The sequence below is a fragment of the Oncorhynchus masou genome, unplaced genomic scaffold (assembly GCF_036934945.1).
Source record: "Oncorhynchus masou masou isolate Uvic2021 unplaced genomic scaffold, UVic_Omas_1.1 unplaced_scaffold_643, whole genome shotgun sequence".
Classification (NCBI taxonomy): Eukaryota; Metazoa; Chordata; class Actinopteri; order Salmoniformes; family Salmonidae; genus Oncorhynchus; species Oncorhynchus masou.
Window position 1 is genome coordinate 159,001 of NW_027012865.1, and position 6,000 is coordinate 165,000.

The 6,000-nt window shown below is 42.7% G+C and overlaps 6 non-coding genes across 6 annotated transcripts; all 6 read right to left on the minus strand.

Annotated features, from left to right (window-relative positions):
• Positions 1 to 662: 662 nt before the first annotated feature.
• Positions 663 to 769, minus strand: LOC135536636 (U6 spliceosomal RNA). Its single transcript, XR_010455030.1, has one exon. It is a non-coding gene; the product is annotated as a U6 spliceosomal RNA (small nuclear RNA).
• A 951-nt stretch (positions 770 to 1,720) lies between these two features.
• Positions 1,721 to 1,827, minus strand: LOC135536620 (U6 spliceosomal RNA). Its single transcript, XR_010455014.1, has one exon. It is a non-coding gene; the product is annotated as a U6 spliceosomal RNA (small nuclear RNA).
• An 841-nt stretch (positions 1,828 to 2,668) lies between these two features.
• On the minus strand, positions 2,669 to 2,775 carry LOC135536645 (U6 spliceosomal RNA). The gene has a single exon (XR_010455038.1). It is a non-coding gene; the product is annotated as a U6 spliceosomal RNA (small nuclear RNA).
• An 862-nt stretch (positions 2,776 to 3,637) lies between these two features.
• Positions 3,638 to 3,744, minus strand: LOC135536631 (U6 spliceosomal RNA). The gene has a single exon (XR_010455025.1). It is a non-coding gene; the product is annotated as a U6 spliceosomal RNA (small nuclear RNA).
• Positions 3,745 to 4,592: 848 nt separating this feature from the next.
• Positions 4,593 to 4,699, minus strand: LOC135536637 (U6 spliceosomal RNA). The gene has a single exon (XR_010455031.1). It is a non-coding gene; the product is annotated as a U6 spliceosomal RNA (small nuclear RNA).
• Positions 4,700 to 5,548: 849 nt separating this feature from the next.
• On the minus strand, positions 5,549 to 5,655 carry LOC135536639 (U6 spliceosomal RNA). The gene has a single exon (XR_010455032.1). It is a non-coding gene; the product is annotated as a U6 spliceosomal RNA (small nuclear RNA).
• Between the last annotated feature and the right edge of the window lie 345 nt (positions 5,656 to 6,000).

The following is a 6,000-nucleotide window of genomic DNA, read 5'->3' on the forward strand; positions in this document are numbered from 1 at the left end:
ACTAAAATGTAGTTTAAAAACAAAGCCTTTTATGATTCAGGACTCTTGGTCCGTAACCCCTCCCTCACCTGCTGCTTTTAGTTGCTCCTCCCCAAGTCTTTGTTCCCCTGCCCCGACCACTTCCCACGTTTTCTGCAACATGGCCTGGCCAAGGATACTTATAGCTAACTCCCCAATTCGTAGAGAGAGAGAGAGAGAGAGAGAGAGAGAGAGAGACTGACTTTGACGTCTGTTTAAAATGTTGTGACATTCAAGTGTGTTATGTTTAATACAACTGGACTAAAATTGAACCCAAGTCTCTCTCCAATTCATTTGTAGATATTGAATAAAGTTGGAACAGAGTGCAACCTTGTCTCACTCCCCAATTAATTTCTAAACTTTGAATAAAGTTGAACTCAGACTGCAACCGTGCCTAACTCGACAATTATTTGTCTGCATGTTGAATAAGTTGGTCTCAGGCTGCAACCTTGTCTCACTCCCCATTTCAAAATAAGGAAGGCTTCACAAATTTTCCTGTCATTCTACTGTAGACTGAGCTTCTCTCATCCAGCATTTCCCTCCTCCTTAGACTAGACTGAGGGGAATGGACAATTTATTCCCCCGGGTCACTACCGCCCAATCTTCTCTGTTTGGTTCCAATTTCTCTGTTCTCGACGTGTGAGGAAAATAAGGAGCGCTTCACGGATTTGCGTGTCATCCTTTCGCAGGGGCCATGCTAATCTTCTCTGTATCGATCCAATTTTAGTATATGTGCTGCCAAAGCGAGCACAATGCAGAGGTATGAGAGGCCCTCATATATAGATCACAACCCCTCTGAAGGTTCTGGTCATGGTTGGGGTCAAACAGAGTTCAGACCCTCAAAAACCACCCCTAGAATATTGCTGTGATGTTGAAACTTTCTTTGGAGATGTAGAACTTGAAATAGAATTGACTTTAGATTTTTTAAAGATTGATCTTAGACTAAAATGTAGTTTAAAAACAAAGCCTTTTATGATTCAGGACTCTTGGTCTGTAACCCCTCCCTCACCTGCTGCTGCTTTTAGTTGCTCCTCCCCAAGTCTTTGTTCCCCTGCCCCGACCACTTCCCACGTTTTCTGCAACATGGCCTGGCCAAGGATACTTATAGCTAACTCCCCAATTCGTAGAGAGAGAGAGAGAGAGAGAGAGAGAGAGAGAGAGAGAGAGAGAGAGAGAGAGAGAGAGAGAGAGAGAGAGAGAGAGAGAGAGAGAGAGAGAGAGAGAGAGAGAGAGAGAGAGAGAGAGAGAGAGAGACTGACTTTGACGTCTGTTTAAAATGTTGTGACATTCAAGTTTGTTATGTTTAATACAACTGGACTAAAATTGAACCCAAGTCTCTCTCCAATTCATTTGTAGATATTGAATAAAGTTGGAACAGAGTGCAACCTTGTCTCACTCCCCAATTAATTTCTAAACTTTGAATAAAGTTGAACTCAGACTGCAACCGTGCCTAACTCGACAATTATTTGTCTGCATGTTGAATAAGTTGGTCTCAGGCTGCAACCTTGTCTCACTCCCCATTTCAAAATAAGGAAGGCTTCACAAATTTTCCTGTCATTCTACTGTAGACTGAGCTTCTCTCATCCAGCATTTCCCCTCCTCCTTAGACTAGACTGAGGGGAATGGACAATTTATTCCCCCGGGTCACTACCGCCCAATCTTCTCTGTTTGGTTCCAATTTCTCTGTGTCTCGACGTGTGAGGAAAATAAGGAGCGCTTCACGGATTTGCGTGTCATCCTTTCGCAGGGGCCATGCTAATCTTCTCTGTATCGATCCAATTTTAGTATATGTGCTGCCAAAGCGAGCACAATGCAGAGGTATGAGAGGCCCTCATATATAGATCACAACCCCTCTGAAGGTTCTGGTCATGGTTGGGGTCAAACAGAGTTCAGACCCTCAAAAACCACCCCTAGAATATTGCTGTGATGTTGAAACTTTCTTTGGAGATGTAGAACTTGAAATAGAATTGACTTTAGATTTTTTAAAGATTGATCTTAGACTAAAATGTAGTTTAAAAACAAAGCCTTTTATGATTCAGGACTCTTGGTCTGTAACCCCTCCCTCACCTGCTGCTTTTAGTTGCTCCTCCCCAAGTCTTTGTTCCCCTGCCCCGACCACTTCCCACGTTTTCTGCAACATGGCCTGGCCAAGGATACTTATAGCTAACTCCCCAATTCGTAGAGAGAGAGAGAGAGAGAGACTGACTTTGACGTCTGTTTAAAATGTTGTGACATTCAAGTTTGTTATGTTTAATACAACTGGACTAAAATTGAACCCAAGTCTCTCTCCAATTCATTTGTAGATATTGAATAAAGTTGGAACAGAGTGCAACCTTGTCTCACTCCCCAATTAATTTCTAAACTTTGAATAAAGTTGAACTCAGACTGCAACCGTGCCTAACTCGACAATTATTTGTCTGCATGTTGAATAAGTTGGTCTCAGGCTGCAACCTTGTCTCACTCCCCATTTCAAAATAAGGAAGGCTTCACAAATTTTCCTGTCATTCTACTGTAGACTGAGCTTCTCTCATCCAGCATTTCCCCTCCTCCTTAGACTAGACTGAGGGGAATGGACAATTTATTCCCCCCGGGTCACTACCGCCCAATCTTCTCTGTTTGGTTCCAATTTCTCTGTGTCTTGACGTGTGAGGAAAATAAGGAGCGCTTCACGGATTTGCGTGTCATCCTTTCGCAGGGGCCATGCTAATCTTCTCTGTATCGATCCAATTTTAGTATATGTGCTGCCAAAGCAAGCACAATGCAGAGGTATGAGAGGCCCTCATATATAGATCACAACCCCTCTGAAGGTTCTGGTCATGGTTGGGGTCAAACAGAGTTCAGACCCTCAAAAACCACCCCTAGAATATTGCTGTGATGTTGAAACTTTCTTTGGAGATGTAGAACTTGAAATAGAATTGAATTTAGATTTTTTTAAAGATTGATCTTAGACTAAAATGTAGTTTAAAAACAAAGCCTTTTATGATTCAGGACTCTTGGTCCGTAACCCCTCCCTCACCTGCTGCTTTTAGTTGCTCCTCCCCAAGTCTTTGTTCCCCTGCCCCGACCACTTCCCACGTTTTCTGCAACATGGCCTGGCCAAGGATACTTATAGCTAACTCCCCAATTCGTAGAGAGAGAGAGAGAGAGAGAGAGAGAGAGAGACTGACTTTGACGTCTGTTTAAAATGTTTAAAATGTTGTGACATTCAAGTTTGTTATGTTTAATACAACTGGACTAAAATTGAACCCAAGTCTCTCTCCAATTCATTTGTAGATATTGAATAAAGTTGGAACAGAGTGCAACCTTGTCTCACTCCCCAATTAATTTCTAAACTTTGAATAAAGTTGAACTCAGACTGCAACCGTGCCTAACTCGACAATTATTTGTCTGCATGTTGAATAAGTTGGTCTCAGGCTGCAACCTTGTCTCACTCCCCATTTCAAAATAAGGAAGGCTTCACAAATTTTCCTGTCATTCTACTGTAGACTGAGCTTCTCTCATCCAGCATTTCCCTCCTCCTTAGACTAGACTGAGGGGAATGGACAATTTATTCCCCCCGGGTCACTACCGCCCAATCTTCTCTGTTTGGTTCCAATTTCTCTGTGTCTTGACGTGTGAGGAAAATAAGGAGCGCTTCACGGATTTGCGTGTCATCCTTTCGCAGGGGCCATGCTAATCTTCTCTGTATCGATCCAATTTTAGTATATGTGCTGCCAAAGCGAGCACAATGCAGAGGTATGAGAGGCCCTCATATATAGATCACAACCCCTCTGAAGGTTCTGGTCATGGTTGGGGTCAAACAGAGTTCAGACCCTCAAAAACCACCCCTAGAATATTGCTGTGATGTTGAAACTTTCTTTGGAGATGTAGAACTTGAAATAGAATTGACTTTAGATTTTTTAAAGATTGATCTTAGACTAAAATGTAGTTTAAAAACAAAGCCTTTTATGATTCAGGACTCTTGGTCTGTAACCCCTCCCTCACCTGCTGCTTTTAGTTGCTCCTCCCCAAGTCTTTGTTCCCCTGCCCCGACCACTTCCCACGTTTTCTGCAACATGGCCTGGCCAAGGATACTTATAGCTAACTCCCCAATTCGAGAGAGAGAGAGAGAGAGAGAGAGAGAGACTGACTTTGACGTCTGTTTAAAATGTTGTGACATTCAAGTTTGTTATGTTTAATACAACTGGACTAAAATTGAACCCAAGTCTCTCTCCAATTCATTTGTAGATATTGAATAAAGTTGGAACAGAGTGCAACCTTGTCTCACTCCCCAATTAATTTCTAAACTTTGAATAAAGTTGAACTCAGACTGCAACCGTGCCTAACTCGACAATTATTTGTCTGCATGTTGAATAAGTTGGTCTCAGGCTGCAACCTTGTCTCACTCCCCATTTCAAAATAAGGAAGGCTTCACAAATTTTCCTGTCATTCTACTGTAGACTGAGCTTCTCTCATCCAGCATTTCCCCTCCTCCTTAGACTAGACTGAGGGGAATGGACAATTTATTCCCCCCGGGTCACTACCGCCCAATCTTCTCTGTTTGGTTCCAATTTCTCTGTGTCTTGACGTGTGAGGAAAATAAGGAGCGCTTCACGGATTTGCGTGTCATCCTTTCGCAGGGGCCATGCTAATCTTCTCTGTATCGATCCAATTTTAGTATATGTGCTGCCAAAGCGAGCACAATGCAGAGGTATGAGAGGCCCTCATATATAGATCACAACCCCTCTGAAGGTTCTGGTCATGGTTGGGGTCAAACAGAGTTCAGACCCTCAAAAACCACCCCTAGAATATTGCTGTGATGTTGAAACTTTCTTTGGAGATGTAGAACTTGAAATAGAATTGACTTTAGATTTTTTAAAGATTGATCTTAGACTAAAATGTAGTTTAAAAACAAAGCCTTTTATGATTCAGGACTCTTGGTCTGTAACCCCTCCCTCACCTGCTGCTTTTAGTTGCTCCTCCCCAAGTCTTTGTTCCCCTGCCCCGACCACTTCCCACGTTTTCTGCAACATGGCCTGGCCAAGGATACTTATAGCTAACTCCCCAATTCGTAGAGAGAGAGAGAGAGAGAGAGAGAGAGAGACTGACTTTGACGTCTGTTTAAAATGTTGTGACATTCAAGTTTGTTATGTTTAATACAACTGGACTAAAATTGAACCCAAGTCTCTCTCCAATTCATTTGTAGATATTGAATAAAGTTGGAACAGAGTGCAACCTTGTCTCACTCCCCAATTCATTTCTAAACTTTGAATAAAGTTGAACTCAGACTGCAACCGTGCCTAACTCGACAATTATTTGTCTGCATGTTGAATAAGTTGGTCTCAGGCTGCAACCTTGTCTCACTCCCCATTTCAAAATAAGGAAGGCTTCACAAATTTTCCTGTCATTCTACTGTAGACTGAGCTTCTCTCATCCAGCATTTCCCCTCCTCCTTAGACTAGACTGAGGGGAATGGACAATTTATTCCCCCGGGTCACTACCGCCCAATCTTCTCTGTTTGGTTCCAATTTCTCTGTTCTCGACGTGTGAGGAAAATAAGGAGCGCTTCACGGATTTGCGTGTCATCCTTTCGCAGGGGCCATGCTAATCTTCTCTGTATCGATCCAATTTTAGTATATGTGCTGCCAAAGCGAGCACAATGCAGAGGTATGAGAGGCCCTCATATATAGATCACAACCCCTCTGAAGGTTCTGGTCATGGTTGGGGTCAAACAGAGTTCAGACCCTCAAAAACCACCCCTAGAATATTGCTGTGATGTTGAAACTTTCTTTGGAGATGTAGAACTTGAAATAGAATTGACTTTAGATTTTTTAAAGATTGATCTTAGACTAAAATGTAGTTTAAAAACAAAGCCTTTTATGATTCAGGACTCTTGGTCTGTAACCCCTCCCTCACCTGCTGCTTTTAGTTGCTCCTCCCCAAGTCTTTGTTCCCCTGCCCCGACCACTTCCCACGTTTTCTGCAACATGGCCTGGCCAAGGA